This window comes from Carassius carassius, chromosome 17 (assembly GCF_963082965.1).
Source record: "Carassius carassius chromosome 17, fCarCar2.1, whole genome shotgun sequence".
NCBI classification, from domain to species: Eukaryota; Metazoa; Chordata; class Actinopteri; order Cypriniformes; family Cyprinidae; genus Carassius; species Carassius carassius.
This window is the reverse complement of record NC_081771.1, coordinates 15,514,170-15,527,227: the sequence shown is the minus strand read 5'-3', so window position 1 is coordinate 15,527,227 and position 13,058 is coordinate 15,514,170.

The window sequence follows — 13,058 nt, the reverse complement described above, 5'->3', positions numbered from 1 at the left end:
GTCTTAGTCAGAACAAAAGAATTGTAATGGGGTAAAGTGAGGTTTGATAGGCCTGTGTTATATATTAGAATAGATTCTTCAGTGAGGCAGAAGGGCACTACAAGCCCTATTTTTATATGGATCTTATCACTAGCCACTGACGAGGAAACCTGATCATTTTTTGGCATACTACACTCACTCTGTATAGTGCTGGTGCCTCCAGGCAAACCGTATGCTTAAATAAAATAAAGATTTTCCAGCTAATATGGTTTCTGATGAATTGCTGTTGTAATAAATGGAGCATGGATTTCAGTGTTATTTTGTATTGTTAGGGTCGAAAATTAGATTTTAGATTATAAATGAATGTAAAACAATTTTGTTTCCTTCTAAAAGCTTGATGAGTGGCTCTCTTTCTGCCCTTCAGCATTATCTCTCTGATTTCTTTCACCAGCTGTATGTAGCTTCATCTTGCTGCAGAGGGTCACATTCATTCAGATTTTGAATTATCTCTTGACTAGATTATTGCTACTCATTCTTCATTGGTCTGTTGTAGCCCAATTTTTGGCTTCTCACAGCTCCCCAATTCAGATTCACAATGCTGTTGTTGGGCTGCAAGGCCATCAACAGCACTGGCCCTTATACATTTCATGATCCAGCTAAACTAAAAGTCATCTGCTTTTTCACATTGCCATTTGCCATTTCGACTGTCCAATGAAAGTGAATGATTAACAACAGTTAAGATATACAAATGACAAAAACTTTGATGGTGCAATATCCCAAATCTTCTGAATTAAGTAGCTGATGAACTGCCAACCATTTTTATTTATTTATTTATTTATTTTTACAAGGAAGGCATTATTCCTTGCCACCAAAGTGATCTCAACTAGTAAAAACTACAGATCTAAGACAAACATTTGAGAAATCTTTCCTCGAATAAACTGTTGATAAAGCTAAGAAAATGACTACTATGCCTATCTGACCACACCTTACTAGCCAAACCTAACCTTATACTATTCTAAATACATACTCTGAAATATTATAGATGTCACATTCACACTCGCACCTCATGACCTTAGTTTGGTATCATTTGCTATTGTTTTTTTATGGTCATGCACTTTCGTCATATAGGCCTTCTATAGTAAAGCATGATTGTTCATATTTTCTCATTTTGTTTGTGAAACCAGCTTTAACATAAGAAACACAAGCAACTAGCTTCAGAAATCTTCAAAATGAAAGGTATTTGGCTGATTAGACAGCAAGTTAGGGTGGTTTCACCTTTAAAAAAATTGTTGACCTCAGCTGTTCTGTTGAATTATTACCTCCTTTTGCAATGCATGCAATAAAATGATAAATGCAGAGAGTGTGTGCAAGCCCATAAACACCCACTTGCAGCACAAGTACAGGATTAGGTTTACTGACAGGTAATCAGTGATAACATGTATTTAAACATACTGAATGACATTTTTTTTTCTATTTGTGCACGAACATCTAGAAATAATGATGAGGTTTTTCATATTATGACATACAGAAAAAAGATAAAGCAATGACTGCATAAGAACATCGTACTGATGGCAAGAGATAGAATATTTAATCTGCAGTACTGTTGTCAATCAGATCTATTGTGATTTATAACAGAAGGTGCTTGCAGTGTTACTGTGACAGTCTTTTGTCCCTATATCCTGCTTCTCTTGTTGAACTGGTGCTCATCTTTCTGCTCTCTCACAAAAAGCGTTTATGTTTTTCAGAGCATGAGTAATATCAAGAATGAGTTGGCTTTCTGACTCAGGGGTGTTTTACTTGTAGGATGTAACTGTATAGTGAAATCTTGTCAGTTAACTGTCAGTCTTTTGCTCATCATTAAAGGAATAGCTCATTCAAAAAAATGAAAGTCTTTCATTTACTCACCTTCATGTTGTTGGATTACATGGTGAAATTGAATAGTGATAGGGACTGTCAAGCTGTACAAATGACACATACAACTACTTTAAATACATTTAAACACTTTTAAATAGAACTTTCAGAAAGCCCCTGATGATCATTCACTTCTCATATGGAATTGACATTCTGACAAAATTCTCCTTTCGAATACAACAGAAATAAAAACTATTTTTACATTCAAATTCAAACAAACTTCAAAAAGTTAAAAAGAATTAATTGTATATTTAAAATTCTTTGATTAATGCATGTTTTCAAACTTTTTTTTAAATATGTAACATATTTATTGAATTTAATATATTTTCTTGTAACTAATAATCTGTTTTATTTGGTGGAATTTAATTTCACTATAAGCAGACAAAACTGAAACTTGCAAACCTTTAAATTCATATTTTGTACATGGGTTTTATGAATCTGAAAGCATGAAATACATTCTGTCATACATTACTTTAACCACTAAATTATCATACACTAAGAAAAAAAAGAAGGACAAAAAAAACACAGTACATTTCCCCTGTACTGTATGTACAGACAGATTTATGTATTTGATAGTGAGAGATAAACAGAAAAACAGACAGATAAAGACAGATAGGGACCCTAAACACTTTTGTATGAGAATCATGGTTCATGGCCCTCATTTTATTAAAAAAGAAACTGCTTCCTGTTTCAATAAGAAATAGATGATCACAGGTCACTGCCGTGCGCATAAAGCAATTTCATAGAGTCTTTAAGAATCAGGAGTGTTAAATTCCATGCAGTGCGTCATACAATCAGAATGTAGGAAGGAAGGCTGTTTCCCACATCATTAGAATAACATAACAGGAACTATGTCATCATATCTCCCACTACAAATTCAAACACCTACTTCATGAATCAGACACAGTCCTTTTAATTTGCTAAGGATACTTACGCTCAGACTTACACTTTTTTTGTTTTGTTTCTAAGATGCCTAGATATCATCTAGTATTTGAAGAACAGGTTTGTGCCTGCGTGAACCAGCATGCATCACAATTCTGACTATATTCAATTATTGCTGAAAAATTCCTGGAATTCATGTAAATGCTGTAGTCTCACCTCAGAGTTTTTAGTCAAATTTTGTTTATGAAGCTTATAATACATGACTCACCTGGCAACTGTAACAGAAAGAGTATTTCAACATCCACACCCAGAAACACCTAGGCTATTTCAATATTTTACAAAAAGGCAATTCAAGTCATTACAAGCTGAGTGAAACATACAGTCTAGGTAAAGTTTCTGTTTCGCTGCTGTTAGTTCCTCACCCATTTTTAGCTCTACACTATTACAGTGTAAATTTTTGCGGTGGGGGAGTAACATGGCCAGCACTTCTGAGTCCTCCCTTTCACACACAGGCTTGTTTAATGGCAGATCACTTCTTCCTAGCTCTCTTGGCCTGCCGCTTTCTTCAACTAAGACCATGTATGGTCAGGGACCAGTTCAAGAGTGGATGGGAGGAGGGACAACTGGGAACAGTCAAGGCCCCAGTGGTAAAATTAACTTGAGAACAAGTATTTATTTTGAGGACCAGCATAATCAGAGCTGGAAAAGAATGAAAAACAGTGAAGGCAGAGTAATATTTAAGAGTCGTAGACTTCCACTCTGAACAAATAGGTCAGCCAGACTATACTGTTGTAATAGCAACCTGATGAAGATGTCCAACAACTTATTCTTCATGATAGAGTAAGCAATATTCAGATGATGTACTAGAAACATTGACATTCTAAATACAGTTTTGAGACATTTTTAAAGTCTTATTGGTAACAAAAAAGTTGTCACTGATGATGAAATTATCTTTAACAACCAAAAAACACACAATTCTAAGGAAAATTGCCACATATATGCCTGGGAATATACAACTAAAATAACATACTTAACCAATATTTTGAGAAGTAGCCTAAGTTCTTGATCAAATCCAGTAGCTATAGTAGCCTATTTGTATTTGGGCACAACTTTAGTCTCATTTTTCTGCAGAGGAACTAAATCCACTTCATTTCTTCACAAATTACTTGCAAGGACATGTATGATGGTGATGCATTCCTCTTTTTTTTCTTTTTTTTTGTCATATATAACTCCTTTAAGCAGATAAGTTGAAGTAGATTCCTTGCATAATGAGCTTAGTAGCCTTTTCACAGACAGATGTTTCCACAGTTAGGTTATTTATAAAATCTAGCATTTTTACATTTATATTTAAATAATAGTATTTAATTGTTTAATGTAGTACTTAATTTAATTATCATTTAAATAAAAAAGTATCTAATACAATGCCTGAGGGAGTTCAATAAATAAATAAAGTTGTCAATAATATCAGCCTTGTCAAGAAGACTAGCTCACTGCATGACTGTTTTACTTGAAGTGTGACGATGATAATGGAGCGTTCTTCTGGAAGTTTGTGGCTCTTGCAGCGTAGATGATTCAGACTGATGTACAAAATCCGCTCCGGGTTTTCTGTTTCACTCATTAGTTCAGTGCTGTGGCGCTGTACTGTATCATGTTTCCGACCTCGCCTCCTCCTCTTGCCGCCATTTCACATAATCGAGATTTTCGTTTAGGCCTAGCGTGTCATGGTGGAACTGAGCCCTTCTGCAATGCAAGTGTATTAGTATGTCGACGTTGCGCCTGGTGCTACATTGCTTAAGGGTTTTTTTCTCTCTCTCTTTTTAATAATAGAAAGATGTTAGGCTATATTATGTTATTATAATATCCTTTTATCAACATAATATATTAGTATCTTTAAATATAATTCTAATATGTTTTATTATTCCTTATTATACATATATATATATAGGCAAGTAACAGTAATATTGGTGGAAAGTGTGCTTATCATGGTTTTATATATTAGTCTACTTATTTAGGCTATACTGTGTATTTTCCCTTGCTGGAATTTGATAGGCTCAATAACTTGTTTCATGTCAAATGCACCTTTTACACACTTTTATGTATTTATATAGCCAAAAATTATATTGACATTCCAGAATTTAAATTAGCATTGCTGTAAAACATCTCAGTCTTAAGTCAGTCTTTATTTACAAATGTTTATAGGTATCAAATTAGGTTTCCATTAACATTGGATGCTAGTTCAGATATTCCTTTATATGCAAAAGGACAATGCTGAAGTATCATGATGGTAGATTAGAACTAACTCTTTATTTTGTGGACTAGGCTACATAACAGCTGTCAGAGTAAACCGAGGCTGTATTTAGTCCCTCTAGAGGCCATGAAGGCACCTGCAGACATACTAGTAAACTAGTATTAGTATTTTTTATTTATTTATTTATTTATTTTTTATCTACATCGAACATATTTGTCATGTAGGCTATTGGGCATTTACAGGTCCAGAGAAAGATCTAAACACATTTGGACGAGAATCATGGTTCATGGCTTTCATGTTATAAAAAAAAAAAACTTCCTGTTTCAATATGAAATACATGAACTGAATACATTCAGAATACATTCTGTGCCCCCCACCCCCCCACTCCCCACCCCCCATGTAATGCTCATCACCATAGAAAATATTTGGCATGTACAGTTCCACTAAATTTGGGAAATAATTTTTCAGAAAATACCCAATGCAGTTTGTAAACATGTCCACTAGATGGAAACAGATATCTTTGGTTTCTTCCAACTCTTTGCATCAAATACAGGCCTAAGTAAGGTACTTCAATGGAAAGGTATTGTATTCCTAAAAATATATTAGCCATGACACTTAAAATGGAGACTGAATTTACAGTTATATCTGTAATGACATATGCATTTATTTTATATAACTACACACTTTTAGCCTGTTTCTGAAGGAACCTGAAGTTGAAATTGAATTCTTCATTGTTTTCTTATTTGTTTATTGTCTTTTGCGCATCAGAACAATCCATCACATTTTGTTGATTAGTTTAAAGTGTCACTGACCAGCTGTGTGTTTTATGCAAAGGTATTCTGTTATGTATAATGTTAACATGTATCAGTTACACAGAATGTACATTTTGCATGACATTTTATAGAAGTGAATGAATAGTTAAAGCAAACCTTTCACTATTTATGTCAGATTAAGGGAACTGCACAGCTGTGCACACCATGTGGTGTATAAATTATTAATTATCTTCTGATGTTTCATGCATTTTTAGAGACATCCCCCTCACATTAAATGTTCTGTGGGAACAAAGAAGACACTGAATTTGAGAATGAAATGATTCTTAAATTCCAGGGGTAAAATTATATTTTCATTGTAATCTAATTCTAATTCTGTAATTCTAATCATGCTGATTTGGTACTCAATAAACATTTCTTATTATTATCAGTTTTGAAAATGGTTGTGCTGCTTATTATTCCAAATGGTGATACTTTTTTATATTTATTTTTCTGTTTTGTTCATTTATAAATAAATAAATAAGATTATTATATAAAAAAATCTAATTTCAAACAGATCTTAAAAATAAATGGCCATGATTTGGTGCTCAAGAAACATATGTTTTTCATAACTGTTGCAAACTGTTGTGGTATTTCTTTTAACAGGAATAGGAATATTTTTTTTCTATTATCCAAGTTTGAGATTTTGCTTTAGTGGTGACATCACAAAGGTAATAACTTAAGCAAGACAGACAATTAGTGAGAGGAAGGTGCTCTGGTCAGCAGAGTAAACTTTCTGTTTACCAGAGCAGAAAAGCGCTGGGGTTGTGCTGAGAGGAGCAACTTCCTGGTTGAGTGGTGTTTTGGGGGGTGATTTTTTTTAACAACTCACTCTTGTATCAGATTTCATAGTTTTCATAGTTCAATGGCATCCCCTAATAGATGGCAGAATGAGGAATATTCCAGATCTCACCACTAGGTGTTGCCAGAGCACTTGTCATGGTTACGGTGCTTCTGTCCCTGGGTGTCCTGCTATCATTGCCATCATCATGTGTTTCGGAAAGTAGACAGCCAGTCTTACCACAGACAGGTCACCCTTTCCTATTCCCATACATAAGTTTAGCAGACATCAAATACAGGAGCGCCATACAGCCTAGGCAGCACCTGAGCTCAGAGAGTAGTTATTTGTCCATGGTTCAAATAAAGGTCATTAAGCAATACAGGCCTTTGATTCTTCAGTAGATGTAATTTCTGGTTTGTATGAGTTGGGGTCAGTCAGTCCTGTAGATTAATTAATGTGACCAGTCATTCTGGGAAGGTGGACAGGGTAGTATCTGACATAATCACAGCGGAAATTGCAGCACTGCACACTTTTTTCTCTATGAAAGCTTTCTAATTGGACTATGTGGGGAAAAAAAGCAATCGTTTTCTTACATTGAGTCTGTTTAAAGCTTGTGAGAGGAACTCTTTCATCAAGACCACCAGTGTAGTGTTCATGCGTCCACACAAAGGCACCATCAACAATTCAGTCCCTGAGGACCTCTTGTGTGTTGACATGTCTTAACTCCTTTCATGTGCAGAGATATGTACTAAAACAAGGCCCGGACTGGTTTGCAGCATTCCTGAAGCATAAGTATGATATATATATGTATGTAGAGTACATCAGTTTAAAGTGAAAATGGCATGTTTCTGCAGCTCTTGACAAGTCTTTGAAACTAATCAAGTAGATGTAAATACTTTTCTGGTCAAGTAAATATATGTATATGAATATGTATATATATATATGAATTAAATAAATATATACATTTAGCAGACGCTTTTATCCTAAGCGACTTACAGTGCATTCAGTGCAAACAGTTTTTACCTAATGTGTTCCCTGGGAATCGGACCCACAACCTTGCACTGCTAACACAATGCTATACCACTTTAGCCACAGGAACACAGTATATACAGTAGATATATATATAGACACACACACACGTATATGTAGAGATAGATCTTTTTTTCTTTGGTAAATAGTAGTACAAATTGCCTTCTGTAACGAATGCACTCAGGAAACAAGTTTTAATGGGGTAATCCAAATCAAAATCCAAAAAACAGGCAAGAAGTCATAACCACAAAATCAGTCCAAACAAGAAACAAGAAAAACACAAGGGGACAAGAGAAAGCCTGGTGACGGAAAACAAGGACTCAATGAAAACAGACTGGTATATATAGACAGGTGAAAACGATGAAAGTGGAGACAGCTGAGTGCAATTAACAGGTGTGCAATTAACAGTGATGAAGGGACAAGGCTTTGTGGGAAATGTACAGTAGTGCCTGCAGTGGGGTGACTATGGGGAAGTGAGACCACTAGTGGACACCCAGGGAAACACATTCTCATTCTCGTTTACCATTCCTGGCTTGTGGAATGATCTTCCCACCCCTATCCGGACTGCTGAATCCCTGAAAATTTTCAAGCGACTGCTGAAAACTCATCTCTTTTGATGCTACTTGACTTCATCCTTAATTTATTAAAAAAAATTATAATAATAAAAGCATTGTCTTTCTCTTTATTTATTTATTCCTTCCCTTTCTAGCTTATACTTGTTTGGACAATGCCCAAAACTTGGTATAACGTGCATGTCCTGTGTCTGTTTGCCTGTTAAGAAGAATCGCTTTATGTATTCCCCAGTTGTAAGTTGCTTTGGATAAAATCATCTGCAAAATGACAAAATGTAAATTATATGCTAATTTGATGCTCAAAAAACAATTTTTTAAATAAATGCTGAAAATGATCACGTTTCTTTTTCATGATACAGTTTTTTTTTTAAATCTGTGATGAATTGAAATATATATATATATATATATATATATATATATATATATATATATATATATTTAATTAATGAGCGTCATGACTTTGACAAAATTATAGTATACAAAGTACAAATCAGTTAGCCAAAGACCCAAATACCCTAAAAGCATAATTTCACTAAAATATCCTCAAGGACACTGATGATTTCATTCCTCAACCTTTGCACCAAATCTTTATTGTGTTTTTGTGAGAAGACAGGTACTGCAGCTGTGCTAGTCTGACCTGGTGTGATGGTCTACCCACTTTAACTAGGAATTACCGGTTAACACAGTGTGTTATGCTGCTGGGTCAACAGGCCTCTGCTCCACTGTTTGTTTGTCTTTAGGGAAGTGAATTGTTTTTGTAAGTCCTCTCTGGGACTGGGTTACCTTTAGAGGTTGAGCTCAGCAGAGGATTGTGTAAACCATGAAAGTAACAGGCATGCGGAGAAATCAACACATTTGGTCTACTGCTAATTCATTACATTTTTATACTGAAATCAAAGGATGCTTATGCTGTGCTAAAACACAGATTTCCTTCAGCTTCCGTTTTAAAAAACTGTGTTTTGCCTCACTAAAATGATCCATGTCCTGTGTTTGTCTGGCTTGGCAAAGATTACTGCATTTTCCATTTAGCGGTGAGACACACATAACCATTCTGTGACGTCTGCTTGGCCAGTGTTCCAGACTTGTTTTACCTTATAAAAGACCTACCAACGAGGGAACCACATTAAAGTTTAGTGTTGTTAAATGCTCCATTATGATTCATTAGCTCGATGTTGTTTATCATCAGTCAATATGTAAACTCCAATGTTTCCCATGTCTTCCCATAAAGCATGGGACTTAATGGACCCACGTGAGTCCCAGTACAACATTTACTGTGACTCTTTATTATCAAAATCAGCTCAGAAAGCTCTTCTGGTGATCGCTGTTACTCCTAAGTATATTAGTGCATTTGGTTGAGTGATATGACGTATGACTCTGGGGAAACTGGTCTAGCTTGAAACATTGTATTGACCAGGATTTTTCACTTAATGTAATCTTATTTTCATATCTAGGAGTAATGCAAAATGTAAAATAGTGATTATTTTTTCATCACTTATGCAAATACTTTGTATTGTATTTGAATAATACTTGTATAATGTAGTAGGATGCCTGTCCTTATGCTATAAAGCTCCTTAAAGGACACGCGGATGGAAAAACATGAAATTGGAGGATTTTTCCTTTTTCTTTTTTTTTCATATATCTTAAAAAAAAATTGCTGTCTAACAAGAAATTTGGCTTTCTTTCTGCAAATGTCTGTGTTGTCTTGCAAAATGTTTGTGTTCCCCCCAAAACTATTGTGAGCAAACACAAAAGATTTACAAAAGGAAAAGTAAAGGTTTTACAAGCAAATGCCATTTTCATGCAATTTTCTTTGGGGAAGTTAAAACTTTTGCTAGAGAAAGCAAGAGCATTGAAATATATTTTTACTTCCCATCTGACCCATACACTCCACCCCCCAAAAAAATCAGTAAATTTTGATTTGTGTTCATCAAATATTTTGTATTAATTAATTTATAATTAATTTAAGCTGTTAACAGAAACAAAACAACAACACAAAACAGCTTTCTGGTAGAGCTTTTGGTAAAATGTTATTTCTTTAATGTTTTAGAAAATTAATTGTTATTTAGATAAGACAGTAGGTCGACAGGAAGCGAAGTGGGTGAGAGAGGGGGGGGTGGGATCGGGAAAGGTCTGCAAGACAGGACTCAAATTGGGGATGCCCAAGTGCAACAGTGCTACATGTCGGTGCGCTTACCACGAGGCCATCGGTGCCGGCAAACCATGCATTGTTTGACCTGTGAAGATTAACACTGTATGATATCTGCATTCATGGTTATTGCAGTATTATAAGTGTTTCATTAAGCCATTTTGCAGTATTAGATCTATCCATTTTTATTTCTAAGATTTCTTAGCTTATTATAGGTGTTTTTCATTGGTCCTTGGTAAACATACTTTCTTCTCTTGTAAGTGTGTCTGTTAGGTCAGATCCACAAAGTGCAACTCAGTTTCCCTTCAAATGAGCAAATACTAAAACACAGGAACAATGTTCTAGTCATGTACCAGAGAGGAGGAAGTGAAGAAAACAAAGCACCTTTATCTGGTCCAAATGAGCTGCCCTCCCACTGAAACTGGCTCTGAGCTCACTGCATTGCTTACATCATCTGTGCCTGTGATGTCACACTGGATGCATGACCTCAGGCTAAAATGAATGACCTTTTAATGTACTCTCACAGAGTTTCAGTCCACTGATACATTTATAGAATAATTGATATGTGTTGGATCACATCTAGTTGGATTGTATCACAATAAAAAAAACATTAAAAAAAACTTTCAGACACTGTATGCATTTTTATTTATTCAAGTTTATTTGTATATGCTTTTAACAGCTTTACAGAAAATACTTGTTTCACTGCAATGCAACAATTAAAAAAAAATTCTGTCATCAGCCAGAGATGTGTAAAAATGTCCATATAACATTAATATATACCTAAGTAAAGACGTTATGTGGTTAGTTAATGTGAAGTGTTCATTGCGATTACAGTTTGTGCTTGTAAAAGTGTTTGCATCATCTAAATATCAGTTATTTGTTGTTAAGTATATATTAGTGTCAGGGGTGTCGGACTGGGGGTAAAACCAGTACTGATTACCAGGGCCCCAAAGGAAGAGAGGGCCATTGAAAAGTCTGGAATATATATTTTTGGGGGGGGGGGGGGCTTTTGCAGCTTTGACCTGAAATGCCCTCATTCATTGCACTAAGAATAAAAGCATGCAGTGAGGTCTGAGCCCAGTGTGTGTGTGTGTGTGTGTGTGATTTAGGGGCATTGCATGGGTTAGTCACAACCTGTCAGTGAGGTTGTGATCACACTGATTTAGAGAGTCTCTGTTATCAGGCTGGAAATAAACTCTGACCTTCTTGTTGTGTGGCTGAGTAGCGTTTCTACACAGTATTTCTTACCTCTTACGATTCTGTTGGTAGTGTTAGCCAGTCGATGTGCTGGTGTATCAGGTAATATGTTGAGGGAAAGAGGATTATGGCACTGGATAGTCCTCTGCCTTTCCACTTTTCCAGTCAGGAGTGTCCTTGGTGAACTCTGGCTTGCTTGAAATATGCCCAGGGGCCCACAGGCTTTGTTTGGAAGCTACAGATGCTGATATGGATAAGCTGTAATCCAATTCTCAGGCCTTAGCACTCATACAGGGTCAGGTGGGACCCCCAACGCCACAGAGAATCATGCCCTACTATAATAGCACTGATGATGTAATTGAAGATAAATTTAGAACCAAATGATTTGGTGGGTGGGAGCAGAAGAGATGAGAGAGAGAAGAGAGAGAGAGAGATTTAGAAACATTAGAAAGGACAACGTGTCTTTTGTCATGCCAAAGATGGTGGAATAATAACCTAAAAGCACTACTTACACTGAATAATTGTTTGTACCTGTTTCTGTAACCAATTTTCAGGATTAAATGTGTTGTGGTGAAATCTTACACCTTTTATTAATAATGTTTTTATGGTAATTGTGATAAATGAGATTAGAACCGTATATCCAACAATGGATCTGTTGTTATTAGAACACTTTTAAAAATCTAACACTCACTTCTAAAAGTCTATCACTCAGTTATACACTTTTAAAATCTAGTTCAGTTTTTAAAATAACGGAAAGAAAATTCTGTCATAATTAAGTCACCTTCATGTCATTGCAAAACTGAATGATTTGCTTAAATGTATTTATTTATTCATTCATTCAATACATATATTAAATATATACATTGCTTTTTTGTTGATTTTGATTGCTTCCATTGTCCTCAATTGTAAGTCCCTTTGGATAAAAGCATCTGCTAAATCAGTAAATGTAAGTGAAAATATATATTTTTTAAAAACGTCTCGGTTACGCATGTAACCCTCGTTCCCTGAAGGACGGAATGGAGACATTATGTCAAAACAAGCTAATGAATATTGATGTGCGAGATTTGTATCGCACACCCCGCACCGCAGCGCGGGTATAAAAGGTGATCGCATGCAGTCATACATTCAGTTTTTCGCTGAGGAGCTGAGGTGTTGTGCCCTGGCCGTACAGCGGTGGTACAGCAACTGTGGTGACAGAACGTGACCGATATGTTCCCTTTCAGTCAGTCAAGTTCAACGTTACGCCACTATCGCTGACCCTCTGCAAGTCCCCCCACACCAGTTGGGGCAGAAGATAGGACAGGGCTTAGGCAGAGGAACCCACATTGCTGTTTCATACAGTGAGAATTGGATAACACTGGGAAAGCGTAAACAAATAGGGGAATGCTATGGAACCACATCCTGCACATAGAAGGTAACAAGTGGAAATTACTCCGTGGAAGACTCAGCCCACCTGGGGTGAGATCACTACACAGCAGAGAAGGCAGAGAGATCTCTGCCAGGG